A 26,176-nucleotide genomic window follows, 5' to 3' on the forward strand; every position below is an offset into this window, starting at 1 on the left:
AGGAGGGAGTTACATGGTGGCTGGAAATGGCACGTCTTTATCCCCATCTACTCTCCACAGAGTCTGTTTCATAAACAGCCTGCAAGAAAAAGAAACAAGTCTTAAAGAATAGCTGTTACCAAAAAAAGAAAAAAAAAAAGCTGTTACCAGGAAACAGTATGGTGCTAAAAAAAATTAATGCCAAAATGAGACATGAAAAACAACTTTTAGATTGGAAAGCAGTGTTTCAATTCATGTGTTTTTCTTGCAAATCCTGTCCCTATTACATTCTCAACATTCCAGTCTTTCTCCCTGGGGTTGCATGAAATCTCTCAAAGCAAATGTTCTCTCTCTGTCTATTTTTAATGCGTTAAATTGATACTTGAAGATGGAGGTTTGACCTGAGTATTTTTGTGGAACCCTCCCATGCACCTTAGAAAGTCAGACCGAGGAAATCTTTATAGTCAGGAAAATACCCAGGGCACCGTCCGCAATGACCACTAATTACCAAACTTAGAAGCAATCAAGTAGAGAAAAAGGGCAACTTTTCTTTAAAAGAGAAAGAAAAATCCGATCATTGCATTTTTCTTGGATTACCTTAGCAGCAGATAGGCTTATTTGCCAACATCAGTAATAATGAAAAGAAAGATGTGGTGGGCCTAGAGAATTTTTAACTTATTTCTGATGTTTATAAAATGTCAAAGACTACAGCACCATTCTAATCCAATTTATGCATTTTCAGTGGGATTTCAGATTTTAGCCATAAGGAATACTTGAATCTTCCTGAAGTAGATTTCTTGTAGCTGCAAGTGTACAAATAACATCATATTTGAATTGCTTGGAATTCTGAAAACAAACTTAAGCTTTTACTTGTAAAATGTGTAAGTGGAAGAGCTCATATCCACTTATTTATTTAGCATTATTTAAGAAACACATGGTGCTTACTATATGCTGGGCATGGTTCTAATACTTTATAAATAAATTCTTTTGATCCTTAAGAACAATCCTGTGAGATAGATTACCATTTTACAGACAGGGAGACTGAGGCACAGAAAATGGTAAAACAACACACTGAATTGCTAGGATGTACATTGGAGCCAGTAAAAGTACCCACATACTGATTTATTATCTGTCCTGAAAACAGTCTCCCTGAGTCCGTACTTGAACCTCTACTTGTAGCACCTCGTCTGGGATACAAGCACCTGAGAGATAGGGGTCCTGGGGCCCTGACATTTGGGTTCCTGACTGATAGCCAGAAGTTGTGTGGCAGCAAGTCTGTAACAAGTGATCTTGTGATCTTGTAAATCACCGTCCTCAGATCTACTGACCCGTAAGACATCCCTTGCTAGTAGAAAAAGATTTTCTTTGGAGATTGAGTTTCCACCTTTTTCTTAAGGCAGAATTAAGATTTTTCTCATTGGCGTAGCAGTTCATTTTCCTGGATCACAAAATTAAAAATAATAGGGGCTCCTGGGTTGGCTCAGTCGGTGAGCAGCCGACCCTTGGTTTCGGCTCAGGTTATAATTTCACAGTTCATAAGTTCGAGCCCCGAGTCAGCCTTCTGCTGACTGTGCGGAACCTGCTTGGGATTCTCTCTCCCTCTGTCTCTGCCCCTTCTGCACGTACTCTGTCTGTCTCTCTCTCAAATAAACTTTAAAAATAATAAAGTCTGTCTTCTTCATTGAATGCTGATTCTGTCCAGCTTCGCACTGGAAACTGCCCATCTGTTACCTCAGCAAGGCACTCAGCCCCAGTCAGACATGTCTCCCTACCTGCTGTCTGTGATAACGTCAAAGTCCAGAGGACCTCTGTCTTTCCTGCCTGCCTGGGAAGTCCTCCAGAGGTTTTCCTGAGAGGTTTCCTTTCTCAGGGCTGTACTTTTTGGGTCCCCAAGTGGTTGACTGCTAGTCTCTATGATGTGCCTTCTCTTCTCATCCAAGTATAGTGGGAAGGGTTCAGCATCTGGTTCTGCCAGCTTTTGCTTTGTGACCTTGAACTAGTGCTGTGAACCTCAGTTTTCTCATCAATTCTCATCTGTAAGTGAGAATAGTAATACCCATCTCACAGAGTTTTTCTGAGAATATTTGGCGAAAAGCACTTTGCAAGTGGTAGATGAAAAGCAGTTATTGATACTAATGACTAGAATCACAAAGTAATAATAAATGCCTACTCTGCTTTGCATTTTAGCGCTTGAGGAAACAAAACAGTAGATGACACATCCCAACTCACTGAGGTTTCCAGCTGAAGAGAAAGGAGACACGTTAAAGTGCTAGACCCAAGGGCATGGAATTCTGGCTTAGTGAGATGCTGTGAAGATTGTTAAATTCAAATATATTCTTTCAGGACCTGAGAGCAAATAGATTGCTGCCTGTTTGGCGATCATCAAAGATTTCCCAGAAAGAGGGCACCATCTTGTGGTCAGCGGGATGAACTGACAGGGAAAAAAGTCCAAGAATCACACAAGCTGCGTATTCCCAGGCCTAGGTCCCACTCCTGGGGAGCCCGATACACTTGGTCAGGTGCGGGGCCTCGGGCCAGTACTTGTTAATGCTCCCATGGGTTCTCATGTGCAGCCAGGGTTGATCGCTGCCCATCGGGCGCTTGTGCCCATGACTGCACGGCCAGTAACCACACAGAGTTGGGCCTATAGCTGGGTCTTCTGACTCCCACACCTGGAGCACTTCCCAGGGAGCAAAGGCTGCTGCTCAGAGGTCCTGGAGCCCAGGTCACTGGCACAGACATCTCCAGGGCCTCCCTGCTGCCTCCTAGTGCCTGTTCTCTTCCTTCTTCCGCTTCTCATCCTTCCTTAGACTTTCCTGCCTTTCGCCCCCATTCCCACTAACAACAGAATAGCTAACCCAGCATGCTCCTTACATCACAAAGCACTCGCTCCTACCCTGTCATTTCATCCATAGCAGTCTGAGGGAGATCCGAATATTCCTACTTTTTTATGAGGAAATGGAAGCCAGGGGTAACACAGCTGGGAAACATGTCTTCTGGACCCAGATCCTGTGCTCTGTGGCCTTCCCTGCTCCAGTAGTAATAAAATAAAAATAACAGCCCCCATTTATTGAGTCATTGTGGACCCTGATGTCTGGGGTAGGAAAGATGTGGGTGTAGGAGCATGTACAAAGGGGCTGTTCCTCACTGTAACGTGTGCGATGGCAAAGAACTGGAATCACAGTGGTTGGCAAGACTTTGAAGTCCCAACTGGCACAATAACTCTGTAAAAGGAGGTATGATCACTACCAGTCCTTTTGTTTAATGAGAAAATGGAGCGTCGAAGAATTTAAGTGGAGGCCACCTAAGGGAGTCTGTCAGTGGGGGAATGGCTAAGGAGGGTGCCCTGAGCTTGCAGGGGGTCCTCTGCAACAGCGAGAAGCAATGAACTGGATTTATGTATGGTATCATGGGCAAGCCCAAACACTGTCCTGCGGGAGCATTAGATTCAGTACCATTAATACGAGTTTGGAAACCCATACATAAAATAACCCCCAATATTTTTCTAGGGCATGCAAAATCTAAATGTATTAATGGCAGATAGATTGGAGGGAAAGAATATATACTAGAATGGATGCTTCTGGGGGGGAGGGAAATGACATGGGGTGTGGCAGATGAGAGGGAAAAACAAAAGGGTGGCCTTGCATGGGCAAATGATGTCACTGTGTCATAAACTGAGGAGTATAAGCCACATAATTTGACGCACCAGAGGTCCCTAGAAAGAAGACTGGAAGGTATTTGGAACGAGGGTTTGAAGGGAAGTGAGGGGTGAGAGTGTCCCTTCAGGGTTGATTGCAGCTGCTGGGAAGGTCCAGCCAAGGTTGGGGGTGGGGTGGGGGATGGTTGCTGTGAGTGCTACAGGAGCCAGTGGGCAGGCTCACCAGAATTCTCCATCACTGGGCCTCCAGGGAGATGCAGAGACAACAGACATTTTGGGGAATGGCAATGACTTTGTAGAAAGTCTGTGCAAGGATGGGAAACTGGGGTGCTGGTGAGAAACTGGGGAGGCAGGAAAGGCTGTGGTGTCCACACAGCAGAAGAGCTGGGCGGGGGAGGGGACGAAGGAAGGAGGGGACTGACCTTCCTCTACTGCTGCCTTGTGCAAAAAGAAGGCTTGAAGAAGTAAGGAACTTGATAAACTGTTTACTCTTTTTGTTAATGTTTATTTATTTTGAGAGAGAGGAAGAGCGAGAGCAAGCAGGGGAGGGGCAGAGAGAGAGGAAAAGAGAATCCCAAGCAGGCTCCATACTGTCAGTGCAGAACCCAACACCTGAGATCATGACCTCAGCCAAAATCCAGAGTCTGATGCTTAACTGACTAAGCCACCCCGGTGCCTCTGGACCATTGTTTACTCTTAAAATTACTGCAGATTCCAAAAAGCTTTTATTTGTGTGTGTGTGTGTGGGGGGGGGGGGGTATTTATTTAACCATATGAAAAATTAAAATTGAGAAATTAAGTGTTAATTCATTTTAAAAATAATAAGCTCATTACATATTACATGAATAGCATTATAAAAATAGCTATATTTTTCAAAACAAAAACAATTTAGTAAGTGGCGTTGCTTAAAATTTTTGCAAACATCTGGCTTAATAGAATATAGTCAGAGTCTCATATCAGCTTATGCACTCCATCTGTTGTGATGTGACACATAATGTAGCTTCTGGAAAATTCAACTGCATACCTGTGAGGGAGTGACAAAGGTAGAGAATGTCTTGGTGGTATTATGAAAAATAGTTTCGATCTCACACTCACTGAGAGAGTCTTTGGACTATACTTTGACAAGGTTGAATTTTATTGCTAAAGGGATAAAGGATTCCTATGAGCCCAGTGGGGCCCAGCAGTTGAGAGCTGGTCTAGGGAGCTGGACTGGGGAGAGGGCACTGGGCATGGAGGTGGGGAGGGGGGCAGGTGGGGCTAAGCCCGATGGGGATCTGAATAAAGAGAAGATGGCGGTCAGTCTACCTAATGAAACCTCTCTCTCTCAAGCCAGCCCTAACTTCCTCATCACCAACTGCAGAGCCCCGGCTTTAGCCTTCAGTATCTCCTGCTGCTCTGAAGCACTTAGTACTTCACCACCCCAGCCCCACCTTTACAGCTCTCTCTTCTCTAGCCGCCATACACCAGTCTTCCAAGCCCACAGTATCTTCTTGCAGTGGTATCATCCCAGGCACTCAGGCAGCTGCAATACTCCATGGATTGGCAAGGACCAGTGATGTCGGAAAAAGAAAAAGAAGTGATAGATGTTAGAATCATGTCGATACGTGCTTCAGAAATGGTTCAAATAAGTGTTTGCACAGGGCCAGACTCGGTAGGTCATTAATTCTTGGAATGAATAGCAAATCCAATAATCCAAAGGTGGGAGCAGTTTGGGCAAACATGATCCTAAGCCCTCTGGGCCTGTCCTGAGTTCTGCGGTAACTGAATTAGGTTTGGAGTCTCCACAGGCCTCATTATTCGCCCTGTGACTGAGGATATTGGAGACTTACAGAAAGGTAGAGGCTGGCCTTCAGGAGTACAATAGAAAGTTGATAGTTCTCATTCCTCTCATTCCTTCTCTAACTCATCAAATTAAGGGCTTCTTATGGTGAGGCACTCTGCCAGATGCCATGTGGGCTATAATGATGTAAATGCTTACAAAATAGTGGTTATTTTGGTAAGAGAATCTATATGTTGACTAAACTGTTTCCCTAAGGAAATCGCTCCAATTTCAATCAAAATAAAACCTAGAATTAGGCAAGGATAAGCCATACTTGAATTTCCCCAAATCTTAGCTAAGACAAAGACTGTCTTCATGTTTTGGGGGACACAGATAATAAACTCAGAAAGTACTTGGGATCCAGATGATTTGGCTTATCACACTTAATTTGATTATCTTCAGCTTGCACCTCCCCTTTGCTTCAGCTCTCCCTCCACAATCCAGACTCCTCCTCTGTCCCCTACCAGAAAGGGATACTCTAATAGACACAAAGATACCTCCAAGAACCGCACCCCCCCACCCAAGGAAGACCAAAAAGAACCCCCTTCCCCAGCCGTGGCAGATGTCAGCAGAGCTAATGCATCATCCAGTTCGTCTTTCCTTCCACGCTTACAGGAGGATCACACCTCCTTTCCCCTAGACTGTTGGGCAAGTCCATGTAACTAGTTCTAAGCAATTGGTTGTGAGCAGAAATGGTGTGCCCTGTTGCTTCCGAGGTGAAGCATCATCAGGTGGTTTGAAGTCTTCTAGATTGCTCTTCTCTTGCCGTGGAAAACATGGAAATATATTAAGACAGTTACACCCAAGACAGAAGTAGCCTGGAGCGCTGAGCCACCACATGGAAACCCATGGTGAATGTTGCATGGGCAAGGAATAAGACTACATTCTGATAAGCCATGGAGATTTTTGGTGGTGTTTATTTATTGCAGCATAAATGAGCTTATTTTGACTGGGTAGCAGCCATCCCCCAGGCTAGCTCTTTTCATTTTGGTTAATTGTCTGAGGACCTCACGCCTTCCTGAGAATTCACACTAAGGATGGCTTCTCTCTTCAGCTTTATCTCCAGATCCATGTGCTGTGTCCCTGGGAGGATGGAGGTATGACAGCTTATCTCTATATTCTCCCAAACCCCAGCATTCATACATAAGCCATGACTGTCCTTACCAGCCCTACCTCATTCCTTAACTTTAAGTACTTTCCTACTTTGTTTTTGTGTTCACAGTCATAGTGACAACATTAAGTGGATAGGTTTAAATTTGTTCTGTAACTTGAAACCCATGCTCGAGGGGCGCCTGGGTGGCTCAGTCAGTTAAGTGTCCGACTTCGGCTCAGGTCATGATCACGATCGCACGGCTCGTGAGTTCGAGTACGCTGGGCTCTGTGCTGACAGCTCAGAATCTGGAGCTTGTTTCAGATTCTGTGTCTCCGGCTCTCTCTGCCCCTCCCCCGCTCGCACTCTGTGTCTCTCTCTCAAAAATACAAGTAAACATTTAAAAAAATTTAAAAACTAAAACCATCCTCGCTTGCACTCTAGTGACAAGGAATGTTGCTTCAAGTTACTTAACGCTTGGAGTTCAGCCGCCAGTTGCTTCAAACTTTAAGTAGCTGCAAGTTATAAAAACCGTCTGCTCAAGTACAAAGTCAGCACCCAGACAAAATCATCTTCAGAGATGAAACCAACCAACCAAAGACAAAAGGATACGGCCTAAAATCAAAAAGTGCTGGAGCACATGCTTATGCTGACTCCTAAGGAATTCAATGATTTATCGGATGAATCTTCACTCATACAAGGGCATCGGAATCCAGAGGCAACCTGACGGAAGGGCCAGGTGGGCAAGAAAGAGCACTGGTTAGGAGTCAGGAGTACATTGGAGACCCTGTATTGCGTCTAGCCACGCACAACCTTGGGTAAGTCATCTGTGAAATTTTCCTGTGAAGCTCTGACATTTTATAATTTGATTAAATAGTGTACAGATATAAGTGGCCAATAAGCACACGAGAAAGTGCTCGGTAACTCGTTAGGGAAATGCAAATCAAAACCACAATCATATATCATGCCACACCAGTAGGATGGCTAGAATCAGAGAGACAGATAATGACAAGTGTTGATCAGGTTGCAGAGAAACTGGAGCCCTCCTATGTCACTGGTGAAAGTGTAAAATGGTGCGGCTTTTGAGAACAGTTTGGCAGTTCCACAAAATGTTAAACATAAAGTCACACCAAGGTGAATGAGACAAACTCCCTAGCCAGGATGTGCGCATGATCTTCCCGGGACAACACAGGGACATAATGTTGTAGATGCCAAGAGGGTAGCTTGCCCAGGTGTCCTGGGAACACTGAGGGGGCTCAAGTCAGTCAAGAAGTTTAGTAAAAGGCAGAGGAAGAACAGAGTGACAGACATCGTGTGCTTAGGGAGAGGCGCAAGATGGCAAGACCTATCCCTCCTCTCCAGGAGATTAACCTGATAAGAAGGAAGAATAGAGGGCAGGGTGTGATACATACCATGAGAAATTACTAAGTGCTCTGGATATTCAGAGAAGGGAGATAGAATGACTTGAATGTTATTCTTCCGAGTGTTGAGAGAAATGGGATATCAGTTGGTCCTCCTAGATTTAACAATTCATTTTTAGAACACCAAATTTAGGATGCATAGTGTAAAAACTGCTGCTAGCCATTAAAACATACCCATATTTTGTACCAGTAACCTATCATATTTAAAAAAACGTTTTTTAGTGTTCAAAAAATTTTTTTAGTGTTCATTCATTTTTGAGAGACAGAGCACGAGTCGGGGAGGGGCAGGGAGAGAGAGAAACAGAATCTGAAGCCAGCTCCAGGCTCGGAGCTGTCAGCCCAGAGCCCGATGTGGGGCTCAGAACCCACGAACCGTGAGATCACGACCTGAGCCTAAGTCAGACACTTAACCAACGGAGCCACCCAGGTGCCCCGAGTAACCTATCATATGTTTAACCGAATTCTGTAACATGCAGAATGTTAAATTCAATTGCTAAAGAAATATCAGTTGATTTCTGCTGAATAGAGTAACATAGTCTGTAGAATTAAAAATAATTGCTTATGCCTTTGCGGTGCGGACATAATCAGATTTAACGGCACAAAAACAATCCTCTAACCATGATAAGGTAACACTGAGTTTGGAGCAAAGGAGATGCCCAGAGCACAGGTGAGCGACACCCTTGTGTTAGGATGCCTGTGACGCAGCCCGCTCTCTGAGAAGGAGGGAAGGACAGCTGTGGCGTGGCTGGCAGAGCACTCCTTCCGGGGCGTGCAGGAGGGACAGGATGTCAACATCCAAAGCTGTTGTGGCACAAGGCAGACGGTTCCAGGGTGGCCTTCTGATGCCGGCTGAGGGCAGCTCCTTCGCCCCGTCTGGGCTGGTGCGACCAGCTCCCAGAGAAGCCCAGGGCACAGCATCTAATGCGGGGCTGAACGGGAACTGCAGCCTGTGTGTGGATTCTGGAACCTCCTATGCACCTGCCTCAGAAAGAGCTTTCTTCCCTAAGGTTCTGGGCTGTCCCCAGTTTGGGCCCCTGAGCTTCAGCGCCATCAGCTCGGCCTCGAGTCCAGAAACTGTGCCCCAGGGTTGCATGGGTGGGGAGAGGTTGTGCTCACACCTGTCCTCTCCCTCACAGTCTGCATTTGCCTTGTTTAAGTCCCAGGCAGAGCATAGCTTCTGTTTCCGGCTTCCATTCATGGTGGAACGGGTCTGGACTGGGACCAAGAGACATCAGCTCGGAGCCTGGCACCGTGCCGGGGCAAAGCCCAGTTCTTAATGTCCTTTCCACGGAGGGCCAGCTTGCTGTTTGGAGTCCGACCCTCTAGATAGCCACGTGACCTTGGTGTGTTACCTAAGGTCGCCCTGCCTGCAGGTTCCCGTTGTAAAATGGGTGGGGCAAAGCACACCGACCTTGCAGCCTGTTATGAGGATGAGCACGTGGCAAGGTCAGGCATCTGGTGATCATGGTCATCTATGATTCTCTTCCCGAGAGACGTGCTGGGTCACATACCCACTCTGCTCCATTCTTCGGCCTGACATTTCAGGTCCATTGGAAGGATTTGCGAGGGGACCCCGAGGAAGCTGCCCCTTGAATTCAGAGACCCAGATGATGACTGGAGCAGTCCACTGCAGCTCCCTGACCATCAGCCTTCCTCCTGCCACGCTCGCTGCTGTCTGTCTGCGGCCTGCCTCCAGCCTGGCAGCACAGGTGAGCCGGCAGAGGGCCGGGCTTGAGCCTCCCTCCCCGGACATGATGCCTGCAGGGCAGCGGGACCCACTGGCACCATGATGCCATGGCAAGCAGTATCAGCCTCTAAGCTGAGGCTTCACCTCTTCAGTGTCAGGCTCCATCGAGAGCTGAGCATGAATGCCCAGAGGCCTTTTCAGAGCAAGGGAAACACGGCCCATTCTGTACACAGATCCTCTGAGGCCTTTGCGCAGATTCTCGAGTGGCCCAGGGACCCCACGTTAAGATGTGTGCAGTGGCCTCTCCTAGTCAGGGAAGGGGCTCAAGCGCCCACCTGCTTTCTGGAAGGCACCAAATTCAGGGTGTCCCGGCCCAGGCACTGATGCCAGAAGTGCCGAGGGTGAGCTGCCCTCCTCTCAGGCAGGCCAGGGCCCCCACGACACACCTCCAAGTGTCTGGCACATTTGGAGAGAGTCCAGCCAAATGCCAACGTTATAATCAGCAGGTTTGAAGCAAAATCTTTCACCTTTTTAACACTGTTTTCCAGCCATGAGCTTTCCAATGGTACAACGAAGCATTGATACGGTTTTCCGGACGATCGGGAAAAGGTAAGTTATTGTATTGCCCCCAGACCCAGCGAGCCACACGACCACCTGTGAAGCCTCATGCAGATTATTGGAGACCACCTCAAGGCTCCTGAGTTTCAGTCTTCTGTGGAGGGGCCTGGAAATCTGCATTTTAAATAAATGCTCTCAGAGAAGCTGATGATTGAGACTGGGAAACAAGGACTTAAGACATTTAACATTTCTAGAGAAATTTGTGGACAAATCAAATACTCGAAGTTACATCCCCGAGGGATTTTAATGTGTCTATTAGTTCTACCACCTTTTTTTCTACAACCTAAGTAAGGTAACTTTGAGAGGTGCATAGAACACAGTGATTTTTTTTTTTTAACTGAAATAAGAGAAATGAAACATTAGATTTAAAAAGAAGATAAACTGGGGCGCCTGGGTGGCTCAGTCAGTTATGCGTCGACTTCAGCTCAGGTCATGATCTCATGGTTCGTGAGTTCAAGCCCTGTGTTGAGCTCTGTGCTGACAGCTCAGAGCCTGGACCCTACTTTGGATTCTGTGTCTCCCTCTCTCTCTGCCCCTCCCCTGCTTGCGCGCGCGTGCGCATGCTCTCTCTCTCTCTCTCAAAAATAATAAATAAATAAATAAATAAATAAATAAATAAATAAATAAATAAGGGTGCCTGGGTGGCTCAGTCGGTTGAGCGTCCGACTTCAGCTCAGGTCACGATCTCGTGGTCCGTGAGTTCCAGCCCCATGTCGGGCTCTGGGCTGATGGCTCAGAGCCTGGAGCCTGCTTCTGATTCTGTGTCTCCCTCTCTCTCTGCCCCTCCCCCATTCATGCTCTGTCTCTCTCTGTCCCAAAAATAAATAAACTTGAAAAAATAAATAAATAAATACAAATAAGTTAAACTAAAGCTGTCTTATAACCTCATACATCAGATTTCACTGGAGCAATTTCTACTTTCTTATCTTCATCCCTCTCTGTCTCCCTTGCCCCCTTTCTCTTTCTATTTTCCCCCATAAGTGGATTTGGGGTCATCTCAAATGAGACTTTTATTAAACTTACCTTGTAACAAGTATTTTAAGAGGATACAAGTGAAGTCTTTACCCAATATTTATTTATAAGGGTCAGCTGCCCTGACCCTTATATTTGTGTGTGTGTATGTGTGTGTTGGGGTGAGGGGAACAGACAGTTAACAAGTGCCTGTAAAAATAAACAAGAAAACATCCAGGTAGGCTTAGTGTTGAGACGAAAGTGGAGAAGGTGCTGTGATGGGGAGTGCCAGGCTTCCCTCGATCAGGTCAGAGAAGCTCTTGAGGAGGTAACATCTGAGTGGAGCCCCAAATGACGTAGGGGGCCAACTGTGTGACCTCGAGGGAGGGTGTTCAAGACAGACGGAAGCTGCTGCAAGGACCCTAAGGCAGCACCGTGTTAGGAATGTGGGAGGAACAGAAAGAACATCTGTGAGTCTGCATCTAAAGACCTTTTTTGTTCACTGTGCAAAATTTTTTATTAGAAACCCAATGTACCTGGAACACTGTAGGGGGGGCTACCTTACTGTCCCCTCCCGTGACCTGTGGATTGTTGAGTCTGTCCTTGCGAGTGACACGGTGAGCTCTTCCTCTTCCATCTATACGTTCCCCTGACAGGTTCTTCTTCGTGACATCTCCTAAAGGCCACTCCATCATCTTCTCTCCATCCTTTCCCCTTGTTGCAATGGTACCAAAACCTGTACCACTGAATAGCATGCTACCTCCTCCAGGAAGCCTTTCTCAATCCTTCTAGGGAGAATGAGCCAGAACCAAGGGTCTTTAGCTTCATGCTCCCACAGCCCTTTCTTGCATTTCTCCAGCAGCTTCTACTACGTCCTGCCCTGGATTGTATGCCATCCCTTATTTACACATCTCTCATCCCAGTACATGAAGAAGCCTCAAGAATGAGGTCTAGGCTTTATTCAGCTGAGCCCTGCCCCCACTGGGTTGGTGGGCATCTGCACGTGAGAGGGCTCGCTGTTGGTGGAGCCCCTCATTCCATTAACCCAGGGGCGTGGAGCACCTGAGCTTTGCTCTACCTGTGCTAGATTCTTGGGGGGGACGAGAAGGATAAGGCCCAGCCCTTGCTTTTCAGAAGCTTAGAAATCTATATTGGTGGGGGAGGGGCAGGCAAGACTGGCACACTTGAAGTACCATCAGGGGCAGTGGTCTCCAAACTGGGGGGAGCACACACCCCAGGAGCACTTGACGAGCACTAGGATGCAGGAAGAAAGCATAAGCAGCTCTAGTTTGTTGTATTGCTTACTATCGATTTAGAAATAAATGAAAAATTTAGACATAAAAATTGTTTTACTGATTTTTGCTATCTGGCTTGCCCTTGGCACCTCTCCAGGCCCCTTGTCAGACAGCCACAGTCACATGACTCCCCAGGGAGAGGTTGCAGCTGGAGTGAGGAGGCCTGGGCCTCAGTGCCCTCACTTGTCCTTGCTAGTGACGACTCACTTCACACTCCAGTTTAGGTGTTACAGGATGTCATCAACATGGCTACTTCTATAAAGACAAGACCTTGAGGGGCACCTGAGTGGCTCAGTCGGTTGTGTGTCTGACTTTGGCTCAGGTCATGATCTTGCAGTTCGTGAGTTCGAGCCCGGTGTCAGGCTCTGTGCTGACAGCTCAGGGCCTGGAGCCTGTTTGGATTCTGTGTCTCCCTCTCTCTCTGCCCCTCCCTGCTCGTGCTTGTCTCTCTCTCTCTCTCTCTCTCTCAAAATAAACATTAAAAAAAATTTATAAAGACGAGACCTTTAAGTAATAGGAACTTTAGGGGCACCTGGCTGGCTCAGTTGGTTAAGCATCTGACTTCCACTCAGTTCATGATCTCATGGTCTGTGAGTTCAAGCCCCGTGTCAGGCTCTGTGCTACAGCTCAGAACCTGAAGCCTGTTTCGGATTCTGTGTCTCCTTCTCTCTCTGCCCTCCCCTGCTCATGCTCTGTCTCTCTCCATCTCTCTCTCTGAAAAACAAATAAACATTAAAAAAATTTTTTTTTAAATAAACAATAGGAACTTTATGATATTTTGCAAATGAAATGGTGGGGAAAAGGAGTTGGCCATGAAAATCTTTTGTACCACAGAGAGGTTCTGGGGTTAAATTAAAAGAATTGCTGGACTTAAAGATGAACTACACATTTTTTCCTTGACAAACGGCCAAATAAGAGAAGAAAACGTAATTGTTCCAACTATGCCCGCCTTTCCTGGGATCAGTGGTTTAGTAATGGGCTACCAATGAGTATGTTTTAATGTGATACCTTCAAGGGATGGGTGATGTTTTTAAATGAGTGTGAGAAAAGAGCAGCCTTCCCATAGCAGTAGCAGCTGTACAAAGAGAGCATTTTGAACATGTCTGGGAATATTGCATCATAATAGGATTTGTGGCCAAAAGTGATGTTAAGTGTCATTAGTAAGAACTCCCACATCTGCACACTTAAAAAACAGTCTTTCAAATTAAGGGTTCATTTGTTTAAAAAAGAAACCCACAAAACACAATACCTTTTGGTGTCAAGAAGGTGGAAAAGAACCTCGTAAGTGGTAGATAGAACTGAAATACTAGTATCATGAATTAGTAAGTGCAGCGATTGATACAATTTTCCTAATTTGAATCTATAAACATCTTCTTCTGCAACAACAGCCTTTAAAACCAAGCATAGAAATAAACCCAGGACTAGGCCTTTGAATCATAAAGTATTACACTACAATTTTAAAAAGGCAATAAAACATTTCCAGTCACGATCTTATTTTAAAGTTGGGAAAAAATTGACATTCAACATCATGTTAGTTTTAGGTGTACAATATAATGATATTTGTATATACTGTATTGTGAAATGATCACCATAATAAGTCTAGTTGTATGGGTCATCATATATACAAAATTTGTGTGTGTGTGTGTGTGATGAGAGCTTTTAAGATCTATTACTCTTATCAAACTTCCAAATATGCAACAGTAGCATTAACTATAGTTACTGTTCTGTACATTATCTCATAACTGGAACTTCGACCTTTTGACCACCTTCACTCATTTCCTGCATCCCCAAAACCTTTGCCTCTGGCAACCACCAGTCTGTTTTCTGTATCTGTGAACTCGGTTTTTTGTATGTTTGCTTGTTTTTAATTCCCACATATAAGTCAGATTGTATGGTATTTGTCTTTGTTTGGCTTATTTCACTTAGCATAATGCCTTGAGATCCAGCCACATTGTTGCAAATGGCAAGATTTCATTCTTTTTGATTGCTGAGTAATACTCCATTGTGTATGTATGTATATATATACACCATATATATATACACCATATATATATATATATATATATGGTGTATATATATATATATATACACACACACATCCACCATATATATATATATACACACAACATATATATACACCATATATATGTACACACCATATATATATGCCATATATATATACCATATATATCATATGCCATACATATATAATATATATGTATATACACGATATATATCATATACCATATATATATCATATATATGTATATATATATCATATGTATATATGTATATATCTTCTTTATCCATTCATCTGTCAATGGACATTTGGACTCTTTCCATATTTTGGCTATTGTCGATAGTGCTGCTATAAATATTCAGGTGCATGTGCTCCTTTGAAACAGTACACCTGTATCCCTTGGATAAATACCTCCTAGTGCAATTCCTGGGTTATAGGGTAGTTCTATTTTTAATTTTTAGGAACCTCCACACTGTTTTCGAGTGGCTGCACCAGTTTGCATTCCCACCAGCAGTGCAAAAGGGGTCGGTCCTCTTTCTCCACATCTTTGCCAACATCTGTTGTTGCCTGAGTTGTTAATGTTAGCTGTTCTGACAGGTGTGAGGTGGTATCTCATTGTGGTTTTGATTTGTATTTCCCTGATGATGAGTGATGTGGAGCATTTTTTCATGTGTTGGTTGGCCATCTGGATGTCTTCTTTGCAGAAGTGTCTATTCTTGTCTTTTGTCCATTTCTTCACTGGATTATTTGTTTTGTGGATGTTGACCTCAATAAGTTCTTTATATTTTTTGGATACTAACCTTTTATCTGATATGTCATTTGCAAATATCTTCTCCCATTCTGTCAGTTGCCTTTTAGTTTTGCTGATTGTTTCCTTCACTGTGCAAAAGCTTTTTATTTTGATCAGGTCCCAATAGTTCATTTTTGCTTTTGTTTCCCTTGCCTCTGGAGGCATGTGGAGTAAGAAGTTGCTGCGGCCAAGGTCGAAGAGGTTTTTGCCTGCTTTCTCCTCCAGGATTTTGATGGCTTCCTGTCTGACATTGAGGTCTTTCATGCACTTTGAGTTTATTTTTGTGTATGGTGTAAGAAAGTGGTCCGGGTTCATTCTTCTGCATGTCGCTGTCCAGTTTTCCCAGCACCACTTGCTGAAGAGACTGTCTTTATTCCATTGGATATTCTTTCCTGCTTTGTCAAAGATTAGTTCCCATACGTTTGTGGGTCCATTTCTGGGTTCTCTATTCTGTTCCATTGATCTAAGTGTCTGTTTTTGTGCCAGCACCATACTGTCTGGATGGTTACAGCTTTTGATACAGCTTGAAGTCTGGATTGTGATGCCTCCAGCTTTGGTTTTGTTTTTCAAGATTGCTTTGGCTATTTGGGGTCTTTTCTGGTTCCACACAAATTTTAGGATTGTTTGTTCTAGCTCTGTGAATCTTCTGCCCAGTTTTAATCAGATTTTTTTGCTATTTCAATCATAGTCTTGAGAAAGAAAAAGATTTTTCAACACTGTTAATAAAATAAGGTAAAACCTGTTTATGATTTTACTTTAATTTCAGCCTTTAAAATACATTTTTCTGGAACTAATATTACATTGTATGTTAACTAACTGGAATTTTTAAAAAATTGGAAGAAAAAAATGATACATACATAAATATATATATATATATATATATTGGTATTATAGTGTACAAATAGATGCTACATTAGTGTAAATCTATAATTTATGTATTAAATATACATCATGTTTATTGATTGGGGGTATATGATGAAAAAAATTGGAAACTAGTGGTGTGGTACTTTTGTAAAGTTTTTGTTCGTGTTATATTAATGTTATATTAGTTTCAGGTGTGCAATATAGTGATTCAACACTTCCATACATTACCCAGTGCTCATCACAAGTGCGCTTGTTAATCTCCACTACCTATTTCACCCATCCCCCTCACCTCCCCTCTGGTAGCCATCAGTTTGTTCTCTATAGTTAAGATTATGTTTCTTGGTTTGCCTCTCTCTCCTCCCCTGCTTTGTTCATTGCTTTGTTTCTTAAATCCCCCATATGAGTGAAATCATATGGTACTTGTCTTTCTCTGACTTATTTCATTTGGCATAATATTCTCTAGCTCCATTCTTGTCATTGCAAATGACAAGATTTCATTCTTTCTCATGGCTAAGTAATATTCCACTATATATCTCATATCTTCTTTATCCATTCACCAATAGATGGATACTTGGGCCATTTCCATGATTTCACTGTTGTAGATAATGCTGCTATAAACATTGGTGTATATGTATTGTATCCCTTTGAATTAGTATTTTTGTACTCTTTGGGTAAATATCTTGTAGTGTGATTGCTGGATCATAGGGTAGTTCTATTTTTAACTTTATGAGGAACTTGCAATCTGTTTTCCACAATGGTTGCACCGGTTTGCATTCCTACCAACAGTGCAAAAGAGTGTGGTACACTCTTATTGGTTACCTCCCTAGCATCTATTCCTTTTCTCCCACCAAAATTCAGGGTCCAGTTTTCTTTGGAGAATGCTCCCACCCCATTCTGTGGCAGCCATACGTGCTGTGTGAGACTGATTCCACCCTAACTCCAGAGTGGACCCTGTTTGGCTTACATTAGTCAGAGAATCCTACCCCCTGCTTTGGGCATTGTGATTGGCTTAGGGATAAGAACCAATTGTGATTGGCTTAGGGATAGGGACCAGTCTTGGCCTCACAAAGATACAAGGAAATACTTAACAAGGGCTTTTGATCAGGAAGCTTCCTTGATCTTCTGGGCACTACCAAAGGAGATAGCTCGTCTTGGTCTGGACTATGTAGCATGAAGATACAAGGTCTGGCCTGGCATTGCCACAGTCAGTTCTGTAGCCTGCGGATGATGCCAACATACCGAAGGGCAAGGGTAGAAAGAACCACACAGACAAGGACTCAGAACCCTGAAGACAACATGAACTTCTGGATCAATCCATGCCTGAAGTTTTCCTTACCTTTGTTTTTTTTTTTTTTTTTTGTTTGTTTGTTGTTTTTTTTTTTTTTGCAGTTATATGAGCCAAGAAATTCCTTTTATTGTGTTTCTATGTTATATTACTCAAAACATGAAAAGGCCCTGCCAAAACATTTAGAGAGTAGTAAATTTAGCTGAATTATGGGACAGAGGCATCCAAAGTGTTCTGGAATATCACTAATGGTGGGGGGGTGCAATGATCGTTAAATTCAGACTTGTTGGGGCGCCTGGGTGGCTCGGTTGGTTAAGCGTCCGACTTCGGCTCAGGTCATGATCTCACGGTCCATGGGTTCGAGCCCCGCGTCAGGCTCTGTGCTGACTGCTCAGAGCCTGGAGCCTGTTTCGGATTCTGTGTCTCCCTTTCTCTGTGACCCTCCCCCGTTCATGCTCTGTCTCTCTCTGTCTCAAAAATAAATAAACATTAAAAAAAATTTTTTTTTTAAATTAAGACTTGTTCATAAAGTTTATTCTCAAGCATATTTAGCCCGCACTTCAGAACCAAAGCTGGATTAATGGGAAGGTCCCCATTCTTCGGGCACCTCATCTACCCAATTTCAGCAAAAGTTCACCTTGGTAAAAGTTGGCATCTGGTGTTTTCTGGCTCCTCTTTTGATAACTGTACGATGCTCTCAGTTTCTTTCTCCTTGTTTCATACTAAGGGGTAAATGAATCATGCGTGTAGTGGATTCTTCCTCCCATGGTGTAGATTGCAAGGGATAGAAACTCACTCTGATTGTTTAGAGAGCCTGGGAAATGAAGACTGGAATTTGCATGTACACTTGGCTCGCAGCCACAAGATGGCAGGAAGAGACCAGTAAACACAGGCAAAGACCTGGCTCTTCCCAGCTCTGCAGAGGGCAGCCTGGGGACGCTTGCTCCGCTTTGAGGAAAACACAACCTGCCAACTCACCTGAATTTCTTTTAAATTTTCTGTAAAACAGTGAGAGGTGCTGAGGAAAACAAGCGGAGGCTGTGAAGTTCGATAGTGAAGGTAGCCAGTATGGAGGGATGTGTGTTTCTGCTCTTCCTCTCTCACTCTGCCTCTCTTTCTCCCTGTGCAAAATAGGGGTTCTGGCTGTGACCTCCCTCACTGTGATAAAGCAGGTAAAGAATACGATGTGCGAAGTGCCCTGAGAGCCACAGAGGAAAGATGTATTTCTAGAAAGATGGGCATCAGACTACTATCATGTGTGTCTGACCCTCCTGGAACCTTCTGGGCGCACACAATGTGCCCTGGTACAGGGTGACTGTAGACTATGGACAGTCTCTAAATGTGTCTCCCATTCTGACATGATTCTCTACTTAAGTAAGACAGTGACACCAGCGGAATTACGGACACTTGCCAGAAAGAGGTGCCAGAGGCAGAGGGAAAGATACTTTCTTCTTGGGGGGATTCTAGGAAGGATGAATTTGGAGCCAGGTGCTGTGGTAAGGTCCAGCCCTGTTCTCACCAAGCCCGGTTCTTGGCCTCAACTCTCCTACCTGGAAATAAAGGACTGCCTACCGCGTAAGCCCCTCACAGGGCTCAGCGGAGATGACAAGAAACGTTAATTCTGATCTGAATCGAGTTTGTATATAAGCATGTGGGGCAGTTAAGAGACGGCCTCTTCCTGGTCCTTTGTGCTGAATTTCACCATGTTCTGTCAACTTCAGTCTAGGTACCTCATCGCATTAGCCGTGGTAGGAGGACACCGTCTGTGGTCAGCTGCTCAGCCAGTTTTGATTTCTTTCTGCTTCTGCAGAGTCACCCCTTCCTATTTCAGAAATATCATTGTAATTTCTTGGCATCTTAAGCTGGGAAACGAACAACAGTACTGGGGTCACTGTGTATTTTCACTTTAGTTAAGAAATGCTTCTTGAGACTTTACTAAAGCTCTTTCTGTTCCCACTCCAACCCTCCGAGCGTGTTATACGTGGTGGCTGGCAGGAGAGAATGAGAAGGAACTGTGGAAGCCTCGGGAGTGATGAAGATGAAGGCACTTGAGGAGGAGGGAGCCTGCTCGGGCCTTGGCGAGTAGGTTCTCCCAAGGGATCTGTCCTCTCCAAGTACAGTGGCAGCAGCCTCAGGCTGACTCTTGGGGAAACTGGAAAACCTGGCCTAAGAACAAGCCATTCTTCGCAGGGAGTGTTTTCACCAGGCGAAAATCTGGAGGCTGAAACGAAAGGAGCTTGAGGCAGAGAATTAAAGTGAAGACAATTACAACTGTGGAACTGGCAGGCATTGGTGGGGCTGTGCTCTGGGAGCACTGGGGGGTTGCAAGCACATGCAGAGCTCAGCTGCTGACCCGCCTGAGAGGCCTGCTGGGCCGCCGAATGCACTCAGGGGCTCCCTGATGGTGGCCGTTTGCACGGATCTAAGGGACCATGACAGCTGGCAGCAGCAAGAGTGGGGAGCCCACAGCAAGCCGGTTCATGACAATCCACAGCAACACCCGCGGAGAGAGTGATGTCAAACAGCACTGCACGGATGCTTCCAGCAAGGATGGCAGCAGCAAGGGGTATCTACACCAGACCAGGAGTACTAGGCCAGCGCTCGGCTCAGGACGCAGAGTAGACCAACCCCCCTGGTTCACGCTGGGTTCGTGCAGGCAAACAACGGTGCAAATACGAATGAAGGCCTCCACTGGCAAGCCCCGGTTTCAAGATTATTCTGAAAAATTACCCTTTCGGGAGAAAAATGTTCCAGAATTGGGTCTCATCCCCGAAGTGATTCATTTACTTTTCAGCAGCCATTCCATTTTTTAGAGAAATGCAAGACTAGAATGGGAGTGGTGGTGGTTATAAAACCCAGAATAAATGTTAGGGGCTTTTGTATGTAGCTCATCTCTTTTTAAAAAGGGATATTTTTTCCCCAAGCTGAATCTTTCCTATGACAGCAGTTACAGGCCAACTAAGGCAGGAGTTTAAAGACATCAAGCCCATCATCCACTTGTGCAGAACCCCCTTGCTGATGAGAAAGTGTTGACATCTTTCCTTCGCCTAATCCCCAAAGAACAGGAAGCCAGGGATCCCTGAATGGGGCTATAGGGCCATCAGTCAGGTACAAAATATCTATTGTATCTTTTGCCCACCTTTCTATAAACAAGGGCTTCCTTCTAGTGTCAAAAGGAACTCAGGCATCTCCCATGATCGTGGCTCTACTTTATTATCCATTAATTGAGAATAATTCATAATGACAAGTATTCGTGACAGTGCTTAAATACCATTTGAAAATCGTAACACATGGATGTGTGAGAAAGTGTTTTTCAGCCTCAGGCAATGGTTAGAAGATATGGCAGAGCCATCGCAGTGGCTCCAGGATACGCAGGAGGGGAAAAAAGCTAAGACATATCCTAACCCTTAAGAAGTGTATCATCTAGTTTTAAAAATGGGCCTACACGGGGCTTGACCTTTCGGAGTTGGATTAGCATAGCACTTGGAGACTGAGAGCTTTGGGACAAGTCAGGGATTTACTTGGCACTTGACACAGCACCTTTCACCCACAGAGTCCCTCCGGAAGTGTTGCTGAATACCTGGCGATTACGGAGGGGGATGCGAAGGGGAGGGGTCACCTGTGGCCAGAAACTGTCCCAGGACCCCAGCTCCTCCACAAGTGAGAGAAGTAGGTGGCTGTCTAGAGGCTCAGCCCCTGGGACCTTCCCTCAGAACCTCTCCCAAGTCTCAGCTGGTTTGAGACATGAGAACTTTGTAGACAGAAAGAGTCTGAAGTCAGCCTGGCTCTATTCCAGGCTCGTTTTGGTGCTTCGAAAAGTAGAGTCCACCTGTCTACCTAGAGACTAGTCTTCTCCCCCTGGACACCTTAGAGGGAAATGGTAAAGAAAACATAAATCAGCAGCCTGATCCTCCACAACCAGCCTAAAGTCAGACCTTTTAGTGGGGGTGGGGGTGGGGGTGGCAAGTCTGTTTTGCACCCCCTGCCCCTGAGGGAGAGGTCCGGAAGTCCAAAGACTTCTTTTTCAGAGGGCAAAGCGTTGTCATGTGAGAGCAGGAGAGCACCCTGGCTAAGCACAGGAGAACTAGGTTGAGCAAAGTAAAATTTTGTGTTTTGCACTTGAGTTAGGGACATGGACCTGGTGACTGTGGGCAGGAAATGTAATTGGGGCATATTCATAATAAGTCATGGGTCCCCAGGAAGTTTGGCAGAACTCAGAGCTGGACCCAGATAAAGAAAATTAGACCTTCCTAAACAGCACCTCTAAAACACACTAACAACAACTAGCAGAGAGCAGGTTGCCTTATACTAAACACCAATTCAGCAGAAATAACGGATCTCCCAGAGCTGTCGACTTTCTATGGTTAAAAGCCAAATGAGTCTGGTAACTGTATTACGATTCATTTCTGTTCTCCTTTGCATTCAGGGACACTTGGCATCCTTTATCATGGCCACAATACCATTAGGTACCCGTGAAAGGCTTCAGTAAAAAAAATGTAATTTTGTATAGCTCTGATGATCTACTGGTTCAGTGAAAGGTCAGAGCTTGCAACCAATGGCACCCGGTACGGACAGGGACTGTGGTTTAAATATCGACCGTCTCTGTGCTCAGTGATATCACAAGTATGGGAAGATTCTAAACATCAGTCCTCCTTTTCTCCCTCTTGCCCTTCCTTCCTTGCTTCCTTCTATGTTTATTGAACATCTGTGATGTGCTGGAGATACAAAGACAAATGAGACACAATCCCTGGCCTCAAATCCCTGGCCTTACTGAGCTTCCAGTCTGGTGGGGAAATAACAAAGATGGCTCTTGCTAAAAAAGAACTAAATCTGGTGGTGAGAAATAGGTAAGCCATGAAGACATAACAAATATCCCTGAACATGTAAAGAAGGGAAAACACAACAGCTCTGTGGCATTTTATCTGAATATTAATGATATGGGCCAGAGTTTCGTTTATAAAAGGATGCAAACAGAAGGTGTTAGGTAAATGCTTTTTGAAGAAATTAATTAGCCCAGTCACAGATGCTAGCACCAAGTGCCTCTGAGATTGTCTAGGCTAGCCTTTTCATTTTATAGAAGGAGACATTGAGACATGGGAAGGTCAAATGGCCTGGGTGAGCTGAGAATGGAGCAGGGGACAGCAGCCATGTCCCCTGGGCCTTGTGCTTTTTCTCCTATATTGCTCCTGGTCTGAGCATTCAACATCCAATTTTTTCTTTTTCCTTTCCTTTCCTTTCCTTTCCTTCTACTTTATTTCATTTCCTTTCGTTTCATCATATTTTACCCACTTTACTGAGGTATGACTGATACTCAAAAAGCTGTATATATTTAAGGTATACAACCTGATGAGTTTGGAGATAAGTATGTGCTCTCCCAGACCATCACCACCATCAAGGCCATAAACTTATTCATCATCACCTCTAAAAGTTTATTTTTGCCCCATTTCTTTTTTTCTTTCTTTTCATTACTTTTTTTTTCTTTTTTTTAATGTTTATTTATTTTTGAGACAGAGACAGAGCATGAGCAGGGAAGGGGCAGAGAGAGAGGGAGACACAGAATTGAAACAGGCTCCAGGCTCCGAGCAGTCAGCACAGAGCCCATCGTGGGGCTCAAACTCGTGAACTGCGAGATCATGACCTGAGGTGAAGTCACTCAACTGACTGAGCCATCCAGGTGCCCCTTTTTTTTCTTTTGTGGTAAGAGTACTTAACATAAGATCTCCCCTCTTAGCAAAATTTTAAGTATGTAATACAGAATTGTTAACTACAGGTCCTATGTTGGTACAGATCCCCAGAATTTATTCATCTTATATAACTGAAACTCCACACCCTTTGACACCTCCTCACAACACATGATTTTTTTTAAAGGGATTAAAACACAGTCTTTGTATTCAAGTAGCTCAGAGTCTGGGAGGGAAGATCCCCCTGCAAAAGGACTAAGGCTGAGCTGAAGGAGAAGGAAGTGGGGTTCCGGGCAATAAACAAAACAGAATAAACTAGTTTTAAAAGAGTGTTTAAGAGGAATCGTTTATAACAAGAGAAATGTGGTTCAGCTGGGTGAGTGCAGTGTGACCTGTAAAGTTCCCTTCAGGTGGTGGAGTCTGTGAGATGTGTGTGAGGTCAGGACCGGGGCCTGGTGCCCAGCAAGGGCCTGGGGTGGACTCTAAGCAACATACTTCTGACCCAGCCATCTGTCTCCCAGATGCTGATGAGGGGAAGCAGAGGTCAGGGATGGAGACTGTGTAGGAACGTGGAGAGTGTGTGGTCTTTGTAAGTCCGCCAGACCTGGCTTCTGGTCCCACTTTTGTCACGGCCTCTGCTGGGAAACTTCTAGCTTGTGGCTTTCATTTTCCTCATTTATGAAATGGAGAGAACATCATCTCCTTTCGGGGGCTGTTGTGACTTTATGATAATTAAATACACAGAGAAGTTCCTAGTATCGGCACTGCTTCTTAGCAGATGCTCAGTAAATCTCAATTAAATCTAAATCATCACTAAAAGAAACTAACAAAATTAAATGGTTCAACAATTTTAATTGCTAGTGAGAATGTGGACAAAGAGCGCACACATCCGGTGCTGGTGAGAGTGCAAACGGTACAACCACTTCAGAGAACAGTCCAGCGTTCAGTGAAGCGGGAGATGCCTATGACCCAGAAACTCCTCTATCAAGTATAGACTGAAGTCATGCACGCATGCCTAGGAACGCCAGAACAACAATGTTCTCAACTGCACTGAAATGGAAACAGCCCAATTAGCCATCAACATTTGAATAGAGACACTAACTATATATAGATTATACATAGATGGAGAGCTATTCATACAGCTGACTATTTGGCAACAAAAATGAATGAAGCAGAGCAGCCCATAGCAATATGGGTGAACCTCACATTATCCAGAGAGGAAGTAAGACCCAAAAGAAGACGTAGAGATCACATATGCAGTGTGATACCATTCATATAAAGGTAAAAAAAATTTAAAAAAAGAGGCAAAACTAAAGGAGAGTGTAGGGGCGCCTGGGTGGCTCAGTCGGTTAAGCATCCAACTTTGGCCCAGGTTATGATCTCACGGTTCATAGGTTCGAGCCCCGTGTTGAGCTCTGTGCTGACAGTTCAGAGCCTGGAGCCTGCTTTGGATTCTATGTCCCCTTCTCTCTCTGACCTTCCCCCGCTCATGTTCTGCCTCTCTCTCTCAAAAATACAATAAACATTAAAACATTTTAATTAAAAAAAAAAAAAAAACCAAAGGAGAGTGTTTAGGGCTGCAAACAAGGTGGAAAGCTATAAAGAAAAGCAAAGAAATTACCACAAGTTTAGGAGTGATGACTTTTAGGGAGATAGGGGAGGGCTTTGATGGGAAAGGGCACTTTAGGGATTTTATGGTGCTGGTAATCTTCTATTTCTTTTTTTAAATATATTTTTTAAATGTTTATTTATTTTGGAGAGAGAGAGGGAGACAGAGGACCGGAAGCAGGCTCTGTGCTGTCAGTACAAGGCCTGATTCAGGGCTCAAACCCATGAACTGCAAGATCATGACCTGAGCCAAAGTTGGATATTTAACCCACGGAGCCACCCAGGCACTCCTTCTATTTCTTGACCTGAGTGTTAGTTATATGATGTTCTCCTAACAGCCATTCAGTAAACCGTACTGTCATATAAAGTGTTAACTCTTCTCTGACTTTCTGTAAGCATGTTATATTTCTCAATAAAGAACTGAAAAAAAGAAAGTATATGTTGAAAAAGAAGATAGGCGTATCATCCTCATAGATATAGGACAAGTACAAAATATAGATGCCTTTTAAAATATTTTAAGTGCCTTTGTTTCCTATTGGATAAGTTGAAAGATTCAAGGTTAATAAACTTTTGTTTTTTCTTTTTAGTATCTGAGAGAATGAAAGCATTAGGCGGGACCACATTAAGGACATCTAGAAGGGATTTTCCAAGCATTCTCATCTTCTGAGTATTTCTTGAATCCAGAAGTTAAGCAACAATGATGTAAGAATTCTGACCAGCCTGCTTTCAATATTAATATACTACAACTGTGGAAAAGGGGAGGAGGACTAACTTAAAACATACTAGAAACTAGTTTTTATACTTGAGATAGGAATGCAATTCTAATTGTTCACTTGGGGGATCAATTTGTTTAAAAGGAACAACTTATTGGTAATACTGAGTTTATAGGGGGAGGGGAGAAAAGGTCAAAATGACTTCTTTCAGACAGCCTCATGGAATTCTTCCACCTGTGGTTTCCCCAGCTAGGCTCTGATTCTCTATTCAGCAGGTGAGGAAAGTTGATTTCACCACTTACCACTGAGCTGTCAGGTCCAGGGGACAGCTGAGAATGGTTTCTGAGGCCACCAACCATCCCCTGGCTGTTGGACTCTCCTCTCTGCTGCCTGTGCACTGGAGAAAGGCCAGCTGTGCAGGCCGCAGTATCTCCCACTTCTAGGCTCCTTGTGGGTCACAGCCCTTCCAGTTGGTTGTCATGACAACCAATTCACTCTTCAACCACGTAGTTTGATAACACAACAAATGAGAAAAAAAGGGGGGGCTTGGCTCAAACCTCATCTTATTGGTGGGCAAGATCCCTACAAAGTGAGTTTCACTCTCCATAGTGAATAGGAAAGCCTGACCCAAAGCGACGGGTTTGGTTAGTTCCCTCAACAGGACAGGTACCCTAGGGATTGTGGATTTTTATGGAAT

General features: G+C 44.3%; 1 long non-coding RNA gene across 1 annotated transcript; it reads left to right on the plus strand.

The window, feature by feature from the left end:
- Positions 1-9,469: 9,469 nt before the first annotated feature.
- LOC122238422 lies at positions 9,470-25,416 on the plus strand. Its single transcript, XR_006217342.1, has 3 exons — positions 9,470-9,676; positions 10,203-10,263; positions 25,354-25,416. It is a non-coding gene; the product is annotated as an uncharacterized LOC122238422 (long non-coding RNA).
- Positions 25,417-26,176: the final 760 nt, after the last annotated feature.

Source organism: Panthera tigris, chromosome B2 (genome assembly GCF_018350195.1).
Source record: "Panthera tigris isolate Pti1 chromosome B2, P.tigris_Pti1_mat1.1, whole genome shotgun sequence".
Classification (NCBI taxonomy): domain Eukaryota; kingdom Metazoa; phylum Chordata; class Mammalia; order Carnivora; family Felidae; genus Panthera; species Panthera tigris.